Source organism: Rhamphochromis sp. 'chilingali' (genome assembly GCF_963969265.1).
Source record: "Rhamphochromis sp. 'chilingali' genome assembly, chromosome: 21".
NCBI classification, from domain to species: Eukaryota; Metazoa; Chordata; class Actinopteri; order Cichliformes; family Cichlidae; genus Rhamphochromis; species Rhamphochromis sp. 'chilingali'.
In genome coordinates this window covers 14,843,424-14,856,511 of record NC_137949.1, presented here as the reverse complement: position 1 = coordinate 14,856,511, position 13,088 = coordinate 14,843,424, and the positions used below count along the sequence as shown (strand labels likewise).

Here is a 13,088-nt window from a genome sequence, read left to right as displayed (position 1 = left end):
TGAATCTATGCCTGTCAAAAAGCAAATGGAGCCATTACCATAAGAAATACTCCCCAACCTGATAGCCTCTGACCTGTATGTGTTTAAATATGTGAACTAAAACACACACACACACAAAAAAAAAAATCACATAGCTGTGGATGCATGCTCACAAATACATGCATAATGGATAGAGGGCACTTTAAGTGTGTCCTTTCCATCCTGGATGTGCATTCATGAGATTAGATTGGAGAGAAGGGGCAGAATTACAATACCTTTATGCCCATGGACAGACACATCGGTGACAAAGTAATTTTCAATGCTTGAAAGACACAAGGGGCACTTGATTTCTTTCATATGGCTGATCTTCTGATGGAGGCTGTTTAAAAATCTGACAGGGCCACACTCAGTGAGGCTTGTAATTCTTGTAAACTGTTTCTTTTTGGTATAAGTTATTATACAGGTTATTTGCTAATCAGATGTTTTTGAAGTAAAGAAATATCAATAATGAATGTTCACTGAAACCTCATAAAAATGAAAGATGCTGCTAAATCTGACAAAAAAGAGAACTGTATTTAGGAAATTATTTTTTTTAACAGCAAATTCCTTTATAAGACTGAATGACTCCAACTGCAAATAATTTGAAACAGCTAGCAGGGTTCAGCAAACTCTGTATTTCATCCTGCACATACCTTATATGCAATCTAAGCTGTTTGCATATATGCAATATACAGTGAAAGTCTCCTTACATGGGACCGGGTTTAACCTAGTGGCTATTTTACAGATGCAATATTACAAGTTGTTCAGTAGCAGGAGTTCAAGGGTCATAACACTTAAAAATATTAGGGAGAGATAAAAAATGGACCAGGTAGAGCAGGCAGAAAATTTTTGCCCTAACAACTTCGGTATCTCAATACAAGAAAAATCACCCAGTAAAATTGTTGTTCCATTTTCAAAAGAGAACAATTTTTAAGAAAAGCATTGAATTGAATACAAAATGATGCAGTTTAATTCATCATCAAATGCTGAAAATAGGCATACTTATTTTGAAAGCCAGAAATGAGCCAGTAATTGGCACGAGTCAATTGCCTAAAGTTAAGAATGTGATGCCAAAAGCTTTGGGCCCATCCTTTCACCCAATCCTCACCCCAAATGTTTAGAGCAGAGCCCCAAATATTTCTGGGCTCCAGTACTACTGGTTTTCAATGTAACAGCACAGAGCTGAATACGGAATCTCAGAGGAACAGAGTGTGCTAATGTTAGCCAGTCAGATCTCAGTGAGCGAACAACAAAAGTCAAATTCTTTCTTTTGACCTTAATAAATCCTGCGGCCTCACAGCGTATGCAGAAATCAAGAACACAATAATCCCACACAGTTCCCACAAGAGAATTCGGCCTAAGGCCTATATGACAAAACACTGACTCATCATCAGCTCCCTGAAAACAGTCTGCTAATAGTCATATTATCACAGCCAGTAACAACTGTTTTCATTTGCTTTAGATTCTACCAGACCTTGAGCAGAATATACACATACATGTAAATATTCCTGAGCAATTTAAATGGTCACTCTTTTGAATCACATTTAAAATACATTTCTCTCTGACAGGACCATGTAAAAATTAACATATAATATTAGCTGCACTGTTAAACATTTTTTATGCTTTTATGTTCAGAAACAGTGATTAGCAATAACCATAGGCTGTGTGTATGTCACTTTCTACCTTCTGGCTTCCTCACTCAGGTTACCTGTCATAGCTGTGTGGGATTATAGCCAAGGACTAAAGGGCGATCAGTTCAGAATCAACCTGGGTTTGTTGCAAACCAGCAGGCCATTTAAGTGGCTGTATCTGTAGACTGGATTCGCCTGAAATTAAGAGCAATTCTCAGCTTTCAGCCAATCTTTGAATTTTGATGACTGCGAGCAGCATAATGTGGAACAGAAATGACTGTGTGTTTGTGTGTGTGAGGTGACGACAATGAAAAACAAATTTGACTAGTGATTTGGAACCACAGTTGTCAGTGGTGTTGCTGTTTATTGCATCACTTGATGAGTGTGGGTTACTGTCCCAACCAATGAGCATCTGTCTCAAACATTTGTGCAACTAGCCTTTAAATAATCATTCAGTTTCTGCATTTTTCCAAACAATGTTTTAGCCATCCTGCAGTTTCTGTATATACACAGTGCTCATTTTATGCTGGCAATGAGGGTATATTTTAAGGTTCACAATAACAGCTGGCATCAAGCTGCCATATAGACCATTTACTTCTGCTTTAAAAAGACACTGTGCTACTGTGCAGTGTGGAGCATCTGTATCCAAAAAACAAACCTTATGTTGTGGAGAAACTGCTATCATCATTGAGACTGTACTGAAAATTGTAGTTGTGTGTAGTTGTGCAGAAAAAAATTGAATGTATAAAAACAAATGTTGGGTAATGTTATTAACTTGATGACTAAAGCTCATTCTTCACCTCAGTGATTTTCATTAACAGTGTTATTAGATTAATTTTTTATAAAAACTGTTTTAAATTTTTTCACAGTTTGCATAAAACTTAAAATAATGAAAACACTTTACATGTTTAAACATATAAATATACAATCAAACATAAGGTTTTACTTTCTGTCCTGCATATACACTTCCATACATTAGAAGAACAAGATCTAAAAAAGTGTCTGAAAGATTAATTAAAAGCTAACATATAAAACATAAAATTTTTAAGTTTTAAGCAATTATTTAAAAACAAACTACAGGTTCAGCTGACCTGACTGACTGAGGAACGCTGGTTCAAAGTTTAGGATCTACAACCTTGAAAGTGTTGTCACCTGTTTTTTAAAATAAGAATGTTAAACAGTTAAAATACCATCTCACTACAGCACAGCTTTAGATTCCTCTCCCTCCTCCAGGTCCCAGCGTCTTACTTAAATCAGATGAAGTGTGATTAGATGACTGCTGTCAACTGTGACAGCCAACCTTCCCCCCGGCACCAAACCCTGAGCCCTCTGCTCCACCCCTCCCTGTAGCCGAGCCAAAAACCACACCCCACCACAGGGTGATGTTCAAATTTAAGCTGGTTTTTGTTACCAGCCTAGCTACTGCGATTTAAAGATTGACTTGGGAGGACTGAGACATGAAAAATAAGTTATAGTAATTCAAACCGAAGAAAATGAAAGTGTAAACTAAGAATTCCACATTACGGCGTGAAAAGACTGGATGAGTATTGAGAGACTCAGAAACTGGTCATAAATAATGCCAGGGTTCTTGGCAATTACTTCATATCATACAGTCTGTTTCTTCCTGTGTTGCAGACGATACATGACTAAAGCCTAGGGAACAATGAACTGGTGAACTAATGAACAGTGAACTGAAACCAGCTGTAAAAAGTGTCAGAAAAACATCCACTTTGTCACAACAAACAGCTTAGATGTCTCTGCCGCCACCCTGGGAAGTGATCGTCTAATTTTTCCATATTATAATAATAATTAATATATGCATTTCTCTCTGTAAGGTGACATAGAGAGTGGTGGTGCAGTGTTGCAATGGGTAGCACTATTGGCTTACAGCAAAAAGGTTGTTATCTTGAACCCTGTCTATGGCCCTTTATGTGTGGAGCTTATAAGCATTTCCTCTGCATACTCTGGCTTTAATCACCAAGTTCAGAAGACTTGGTGATTAAAAATCAGATGTCGTGCAGATAAAGTGCTTAAAATGTATAGAATAAAGCAGAATGTGTCTGTCAGTAAGTCCTACGAATTTATAAGTAAATTCCATCCCATCCACCTGGCACCACAGTGAAGAGGTCTTTTATCTTTTATATAGAAGGCTTGATTTTAAAGATTGTGTTTGCCATGTTTTTAAATCAGCAGCACAGTACAGACACTTGACCTTCTACTTACGGTCTTGTCTCCAGTACTTCCTGGTCTGAGTCTGTTTTTCATGTTTGACCAAAGACAGAATGTCCCACTACAGACAGATTAACAGAAAAACACATTTATTTACATAGTCTGTAAAATAGGTTCAGATTCAACAAATCTCGAAACTGAGTACGCAGACAGGTAAGTGGTTTCAGGTTTCATGGGCCAAAGCAAACTAATTCCAATTGCTCAAAGCCAAGCAACGTTACACCAGGATTTTCCACACTCCATTGTAGAAAGCTGAATAATCTGGGCATGGTTGAGAAGGGAAGCCTGTCCTAAATACTATAGCAGTGATGAGATGATGGGAGACAAGTATGCAAACAGCCTCACTTCAGCTGCCAACAGTCAGACCTCCTTAAACCTCCAACAAATTACCAGACCGCCATAGGAGTATGCAGTGAGAAAGGCAACATACTGTAGGTTGTGCTCAGTTCATTTCTGCATAATTTATCTTGTGTATCATATCTTTACTTTCTCTTGTTTCTAGTTAGTCGTCAGTCTACATGTTTGCCCAACTTGTTCACGTGCTTATCTCTGCATGACTTCATATTTATGTTCAAGTTTTATTTTTCCCTTGTGTTTATGTTTTATTACTTTCTGTGTCTCTCCTGCATGAAGTTAAGTTAGTTTGTATTTTGCAGCTTGCCAGTATGGCTCTTTGCTTGTCTGCATTTGGGTCCTCCTCTTGCCCACACCACATACAGTGGGGCAAAAAAGTATTTAGTCAGCCACCGATTGTGCAAGTTCCCCCACCTAAAATGATGACAGAGGTCAGTAATTTGCACCAGAGGTACACTTCAACTGTGGTTATTGGTGGACAAGTAAACACTGTCACCAAATGGCACAGCTGCATCAACTAGTGACCGATTTGAGCTGAGCTATGTGTCAAAGCATGTTTTTACTCCTAATAAGCTCCTCATGCTTTACAGTACTTGGTCTTGACTATATGCAGAAGCCGATTTCAGCCAAGGTGCAGCAGGTCTATCCTATTTTGGTTTGTGCTTGTTTATGCGGGAAAAGGTTAGATTGTGAATATATGACATTTTATTTGTTATGTAACTTGATCCCTTTTCTCTCCTCTTCATAATCTGACTGTGTTCCTGTCAGATGATGCTCCCTAGTTCTGGATATGGACCCTTTTTATTTATTTATTATTTTAAATCCAGCGAGTGTTTCTTCACTTTAACATACACATTCTCTTAGAGAAGACTTTTTATAACACAGAAATAAACTTTCTCATATTATTCTTTTTTCTTTTTTATTCTTCTGTTTATCTATCTCACTTCTAGTCTCACCCAAATGTTATGGCACGTTTGGGCTTTGTTTAGACTATTATCTTTCTGCAGTAAACTGTTATAGCGTGTAGCGAGGAAATAGCATTTACTGAATTTGATAGCCAATGTTCGTCTTCCAGTGACTATCATGAAGTGATCCATCTCCATGTATCACTTATGAGCTTCGTTTGGGTTAGTTAATTGTGTCCCCTCTCATCTTTCATTTTTGGTTTTGTCTTTCCGTAAAATTTTGTAGTAACTTCTTGCAGTGTAACATGGAGTCTGGCTTCATTTCACTTTGCTGTCACAATAGTATGTCAATACTATGAAAAGACACTTTCAATATGGTAAAGATATATTAATAAAATATACTGCATAGCTCTATACCCTGCACGGAGAGAGGCAGGGTTATATTTTTCATTCATTTTCATGATTCTGTATTAAGGTATATATATAGAGAGAGAGATAGAGAGAGATAGAGATGCAGTGACACAGACAATTCCCTCAAGGAAAAATTGCAAGTGTGCAGAATGTGATAGAGAAATGGAGAGTGGAGGTTGGGTGGTGGAAACCTAAACTGCTGGTTAGTGTGATCGATGAAGGGTTTATGTAAAGTGGGATTGCCGGTATTGTCTGCTCCTTCAAACTGCCTCCTTCCAGGAAACACTTGGACATAGAGACATCTGGGAAGAATACCTCCACTTCTCTATTGGGCATTCATCTGTTTCATCTGAGCTGTCAGACAAAACACCAGCTGAAACAACGAGGAGTTAGATTAAGACATGGATTTAGGTTCGTTTTACAAAACTGAACAGCAATTTGCAAACTGAGACATGTGGAATTAATATTAAAGGAATAGTTTGTCATTATGGGTTACACGGACTGTTGCTGTACCTCACAGATCAATACCTTTCTGATGTCTGTCAAATATAAAGTTACAGGCAGGAGCCATTTAGTTTGTTTAGGAAAATATTGGAACATGGAGGAGAGAAGCTATCATTAAGGTGTCTAATCATAAGTTGAGTTTACAAAAAAATGCAGTTGACATGTTTGTTTTAACACTCGAGATATGACATTTCCATTAAGCAGTAGTCATGGTAGTTTTCCTGCCCATTAATATTTGTTTTTGCTTTAATGTAAAATGTTTATTTATCAAGGGCTATATTTTCCTACAAGATTTTAAATATTTTTTAAAAAGGGTAAAAGCAATGGTGAAAAAGCAGTACGTGAATGAAGACAAAGAAAAGCGATAAAGCCAAGATTAGACAAGAGAGTAAGGAGGAAATGGAGACAGACACGGAGGCTGATGAGGGTCTAAAGGCCAGTGTAAAAGTCTGACCTTCAATTTGACTGATGCTGCTGGCATTTACACTGAGGTAACACAGGCACATAGACACCCACACAAACAGGTCTGTATGCAGAGAATCCCTGACCGTTTACTCCGGGTGATTATGTTAATACACTGGAAGAGATGATAATATGAATTGCTGCCACTCTAGTTAACCCTTTGATTGACTGACACTTGGTGTGTTTGTTGTTGCCACCTGTCTATCTGTGCTTTCTTTTTTCTCTTTTCTTTCTCCTTAGTTCCCAACTAGTCACAGCAGATGGCTGCCCCTCCCTAATTGTTGTGGTTTTCTCCTCAGTACTGTAGGGACTTTATTGTACAGTAAAAATGACCTTGAGGCAATTGTTCTGCATGTTAAATAAACCTGAATTGAACTGAATGCCTTAGTTTAAGATGGTCACTTTAGTCAGCTAAAGTACAATGTACGACATATTTTTAAATGGTTGTTTTATGTCATGCACGTGACCTCAAACTGACCCAACTACCAAGCGTATGTTACAAGTAGACACAAGCTCAACTCCTACCCATAGCCACGTAACCAAAGACAAAACACACACACACCTCCGAATAAAAGCTGCCCAGGGTTGTTTTGTATCTGTCAAAATGCTATTACAGTTGCAGTAAAAATTGAAACATTCACTGAAACATTTTTCACTAATGTCTCGAGTGACTCAGGCACTTAAACTACCACCATTAAGCACATTTACAATGTGGGCAGTTAAACAGAACAGAGGATGTTAATAACTATAAGTGTTCTCATGGTAGATGAAAGGATTTCTGTATGTCTTCCACATCTACCATCCAACACTTTCCTGTAGATATGATTTTAATGCAAATTACAAGAGTAACAGTAGTGGTTACATCATCTTATCCAGGTATTTGAGACATTTGTAGCTTTTGTATGCAGTGACTAGAACAATAAAATACTTTACTTTGACTTTTTTATTACTTTTATTAGTTTCTTGTAGTATTGGGTAGCATTACATTTCCTAAGCACTGCTGCCTCACAGCAAGAAGGTTGTGTGTTAACTCCACCAACTGGCCAGGGCCTTTCTGGAGTTTGCATTCTCTCTGGATACTCTAGGTTTCTCCCACTGTCCAAAGACATACAGTTGGTCTTCCATGGTCTCTTGTGTTCTTGGGGCCTCTGGATGTCTGGAGTTTTGATCTCCTCCATACCCGCTTCACACCCTGGAGGACGGGGCTGTGGCCCCCCCACACTCCCTAGCAGATCATTACATGGAGAAACCTTTGGAATGCAAGCATGCTGATCCACACAGGTATGCACACATGGGTATTCACAGACGCGGACTAAAGCTTTCTTGGCTGCTGCCTCAAAGCACACTGTGCGCTGTCTATCTTGCGTGCTGCACAATATCGTTTATTACTTAGTAAATACTGATATCTATGACTAGCTAGTTTATTGTGATGGTGCTTTGTTTTCTCTATTATTATGTTGCTCTTTGTTGTTTGCTGTCTCCTCTGTTTGTTTTTGTTTGTTTGTTTGTTTGTTTTTTTTTTCTCCATACAGGTGACCCAGGAGTTTTTTTTTTTTTTTTTCTCTCTCTTCCCCCCCCTTCTCACCGTCTCTTCTCCCCTTTGGTTTTCTTTCTTTCTCTCCCCCTCTCTCTCTCATTCATTCCCCCTGTCCTATTTATTAAAAAAAAAAAAAAAAAAAAAAAATGACAAAGGATGAACTGAAGCTCTGCCATCACGTAATGTCGCATACTGCTGTTTCTGATGTCATTTAAAAAAAAAAAAAAAAAAAAAAAAAAAAAAGACAAAGACATACAGTTAATTGGTGATTGTACATTACCCATAGGTGTAACTGGTTGTCTGTCTTTATGTGTTAGCCTCCAGCGATAGGCTCCATCACCCCTGCGATCCCAATATGGATAAATAGAAGAAAATGGATGGGTAGCATTACAAATCCTTGCAGTTATTCAGTAGCAATTCACATAGAGCCAATGTTTACCTACTTTAATATCTAAACAAATTTAGAAATTTGGTGCTTGAAAAGTTTGAGTTTTCTCATCTTTTCAACTGAAGGAAAATTAATGGAGTGAAGCAACAGGTTCAGAAATCAGTTTGGAAAGTGATGACATCACCCCACTCAGAGTGAATGAGAAGTAAGAGCGTCAAAACCTGCAACAAGGAGAATGCGTCCTCTGATGAGGAAAAACTCAACAGGCATACAAAGATTTTCTTAATACTGTTAAGGAGTGGGCTCCCTGTTTCTACCACCAGTATACCAACAGACAGGGAATTTATTCATGGAGGCCATATAGTGTAAAAGCACTCAACTTTTTTTTTGTTAGTTCAAAATAATATATTAATTCAATTTAATAAATGATTAGGTCACTGCAGGACTTGACTTGAAACTTGTTGCCCAAAATGCATTGGCCCATCTCAAGTGGATTATCTAAAGAGACTCAAATTGTTATTTTTTCTTTCAGTCATCGGGCTTTGCTCAACCATTGCCTCTAGTTAGTTCATTTTCATTTCAGTTTATCTTCAAATTTGTACTTTTTTGTACATTTAAATAACTGAAACTATCAGCAAAATGTGAAAAAACAGAAGACTGACTTTGCAACAACATAGACAACATAAAGCTATGGCAAGACAGAAGAAGCCAGGAAGGACAGGTATTCTAGTTAATGTGACAACAATTGCTCTTGGAACGTAACTTTTCCAATCACCAGCAATGATTCCCAGAAAGAAATCATGCTTGGGTGCAAAGAAACGAGGCAATAAAAACAAGAGTAAACACTTGCATACCTTTCTCATATGGAGACACTTCTCAGAGAATGAATGGTGATGCTGAACTTGCATTGTTTATTTTACAGCGGTAAGATAAAAGATGTTAGTGCTGATGTTTGGCATGTAGGAATAGCTTATAAAGGGAGCGCAGTGCTGCTAAACCCGTGGCTGTGACAGGCTGGGTGGGTGGGGGCATAATGTTTCTCTTGACTGATGCTGTGCTATCCAGATTATATTGCTTAGGGGTTTAGTTTACAATAATAATACAATTGCTCAACTGTAATAAGAATTTTATAACCATGAATTTAACTATTAACTGGGGGATCTCAGACCACCTATCCATCTTTTCTTAACCACTTATCCAATCATTGTTATAGAATGAAACCTCTCCCAGCCGTCAGGCAGGGTACATATTCCTTAAACAGGTTGCCACTCCATCACAGGGCTAATACAGTCAGAGAACCATTCACTCTATGGCAACTAGGGCCAATTAATAATGAACCACATATGTATGCTTTTGGACTGTGGAGACACATGCAAAGAAAACCCCAGCTAACAAGAAGAACCTTCTCGCTGTGAGCTGACAAACCACTGCATCACCCTGAGCTCATGCCAGATTTTGCATTTTATTGTTTCTAACTGCAGACCTGGACAATCTTTCTGCTAAATCACTGTCTGCTGGAAAGTTGGATTTTCCAAGTATGATTGCTAAATCAAGCCTGAACACTAAAACATATTATTATATTATTATTATAATTTCAGAAGCACAATTTTTGTATGCATAAGCAATTTACTGACAGTTGATGCTCAACACAAAGCAATGACAGCAGGTGCGCTGAGTTCAAGTGAAACTGAAAAATGGCCTGTATAATGCAGATTATATTTATAATTGCTTATTTAAATTGATGTTTTGTTTTGCTGTAATTCAAAACACTCCAAGCTTGAAAACTGCCCCCCCCCCTTTAATCGTTTTACCAAGGAACTGAAATTTAAAATAGCAGAGTCTCTCTTCTTGCGTCTTGCACTGAGACAGAATTACATTTTTGATTTAAATCGTTACCTCAGTGGACGTAACAATGTCTTGCCTGAGCAGCATGCTTTATTTCCTGAATTAAAGGCAAATTCATATTTACCTTGCAGGTTGTGCTACATAAATCTGTTCCCTCATGAATACAGCTCTGTGTTTGAGTCTCCACTGCATGTATCTAATCTCCAGCACAGCCTGAACTTTGGTACCACTTTACAATAAGGCTCCCCTTATAGATGCTAATAAATAGTTTATAGCTATATTATTAATTAATCTGTAAATGCTTTATAAACCATTATTAATGGTTTATTATGCATTAGTTAAGGGTGAGAAAGAGGAAAAAAACTGACCGGTTTCTTGCCAAATAGTGAGCCAAATGTGTTCACCTATATATTTCATCTAGAGTTGCTATATTAAACATTTCAGACTAAGTTACTATCCTGTAAGCACAATCAGCATTTGTAAACATATTTTTTATCATATAAAATTGTACTTCAGAAATGCATTATAAATATCCACAACTATCAATCGGAGCTTTGTTGTAAAGTGTAAAGCATAAAACCATTTATTAATGAATAATAAACATTTATAAATGCCAAATGGGAGCCTTATTGTAAAGTGTAAAGCATAACACCATTTATTAATCACTAATAAACATTTATAAATGCCAAATGGGAGCCTTATTGTAAAGTGTAAAGCATAACACCATTTATTAATCACTAATAAACATTTATAATTGCCAAAAGTGAGTCTTAAATGTATAATGTCACCATTTATAACACTTAGACCTAAATTACAATCAGTGCTTGAAATAACATTTAACTACTGTCAAAAATGGCAATGTATTGTAAGAGTAACACATGTAACATTAAATGTGTTTTTTAAAACACCAAACAGTCACCCACTCCAAAAAAAGTTCATGCCAGACTGGTTCAAACTGGAAATATTTTTTGTATGTCCTTAAATAAGCGTCCCAGTGGTCCACCAGGGTGTCGCGCTCCAGTTTCTGCTTAAGAAAAGTCAGTTTCTCTCGCTCCTTGTTAAGAAGGGCAGTTGCAGTAGGGGCAGGATTAGAAGAAGAATCTAAAGAACAAACAATTATTAAATTACAATACTAAAATAATTTATAATCTAAACTTGGGAAACTCAAATAAAATATTGATTAAAAACAGTTACAACTTGAATTTATAAAAAGCCACTTTGTAAAAATTATGTTATATACACATGTGGTGGTTCAGACATTTCTAAAACAAGGCAAATAATTCTTATGTGTACTGCCTTACCAGGGTGTTTAATATAAATTTAATGATGCACATAAACAAAACTAAAAATATACAATTAAGTGATATCAATCGTTTGGAATAACCAATAGTAATAGAGCTATTCACATGTTATGTGATGTTAGTTAGCCACTGTAGCTAGCAGCCAAACGGCTCGGTAGCTAGCTAGCTAGTATTATACTCACCTTCATGTCTAACTGCTGACGTCGTTGGCTTAGTGCAATCTAGATCATCCAGTCTCTGCTTTTTGAATCTCTTCAAACGTGTGCTAACTGTGTAAGTCGCAGACGCACACAAATTTTTATCTTCTGCTCCATCCATGGCGCAGCAACTTGAACGAGCGCCTTCAGTGTGTCTGTTCGTGCCCCTTTGGCTTGACCTTCCAGAGCGCTCCACTGCCTGTCGCGCTCTGAGAGGAGGGGCTTTCCTTAATAAAGTTAACTGTGATTGGATGGTTGTATAAGCTCCTCTGCGTTTAAATTAAATTTGTTTTCCCTCCCTTTGGCAGCAGAACATATTTTTTTTAGCGTGAATCCAGCGGGTTAGATCTACATAACAAAGTCGGAGATACATTATAACAGGTGAGACAATCCTCTTTTTTGCGTGGGAATATTTTTGATTATAGGGCTTGTTTTATATAGCATGTGAAGTTCTTTAACTCTGAACCGATTTGCACTAGACTCCCATAGAGTATTTTACGGTGTTTCGAGGTGATAATAAAATAAATTACTCATTTTTTTTCCACCAGAATGTCTTTGGGAATGAGATTGCGCACCAGAATAGAAGGAAAACAAACTAAATATAAGGCACTAAGGCTCATTAAATGGCTGCAGAAGAAACACCTGCTAAAAAAGAAGCTTAGATGTCCTGTTTGTCACCATAAGATGAAAATGATTTCCGTGGTGAAGAAAGACCAATATATGTGGTATGTATAATGCATGATAATGTAGTGCATGTAGTAAATATAACAAAATATTTCAGTTATCAATGCAAGAGGGAGCATTAACCTCTTTTCTTTATTATTTTCTTCATACTTAATTTTGTGCTTATCTTTTCAATTAATGCTCTTGTTTAAGGGTCCATTTCTTTACTTAACTCATTGATATGTTCTCAGGTGCTGCAAAAGAGCAAGTCATAGGAAAGTTTCCAGAACAATTAGAACTGGCTCCCTCTTTGAGAAATCAAAAACATCTCTTTTCAGTTGGATGAAGTTCATTTACAGGTATATGTAGATGTAGACATTACTAGCAATGCACCTTTCATAATTGAACACCAATAGGAGACTTGTGAAATAAAATTAGGGCCTCAGTAAGTAATAATTGCCTCAATTTCTATCACAGATTTTCACAAGGGCTCAGGCTCAGACAAATAGATATGATCGATGATGAAGTGGCTGGCAGCTCCAGAACACTAAGTAGCATGGCAAGACACATTCGACATGTTTGTATACGTGCAATTAAAAGACACAGAATAAACAATGGACACCGTCTTGGTGGTGACAGAGAA

The 13,088-nt window shown here is 37.3% G+C and overlaps 1 long non-coding RNA gene across 1 annotated transcript; it reads left to right on the top strand.

Annotated features, from left to right (window-relative positions):
* The first annotated feature begins 12,362 nt into the window (after positions 1-12,362).
* On the top strand, positions 12,363-13,088 carry LOC308390116. Its single transcript, XR_013970393.1, has 3 exons — positions 12,363-12,507; positions 12,697-12,804; positions 12,923-13,088. It is a non-coding gene; the product is annotated as an uncharacterized lncRNA (long non-coding RNA).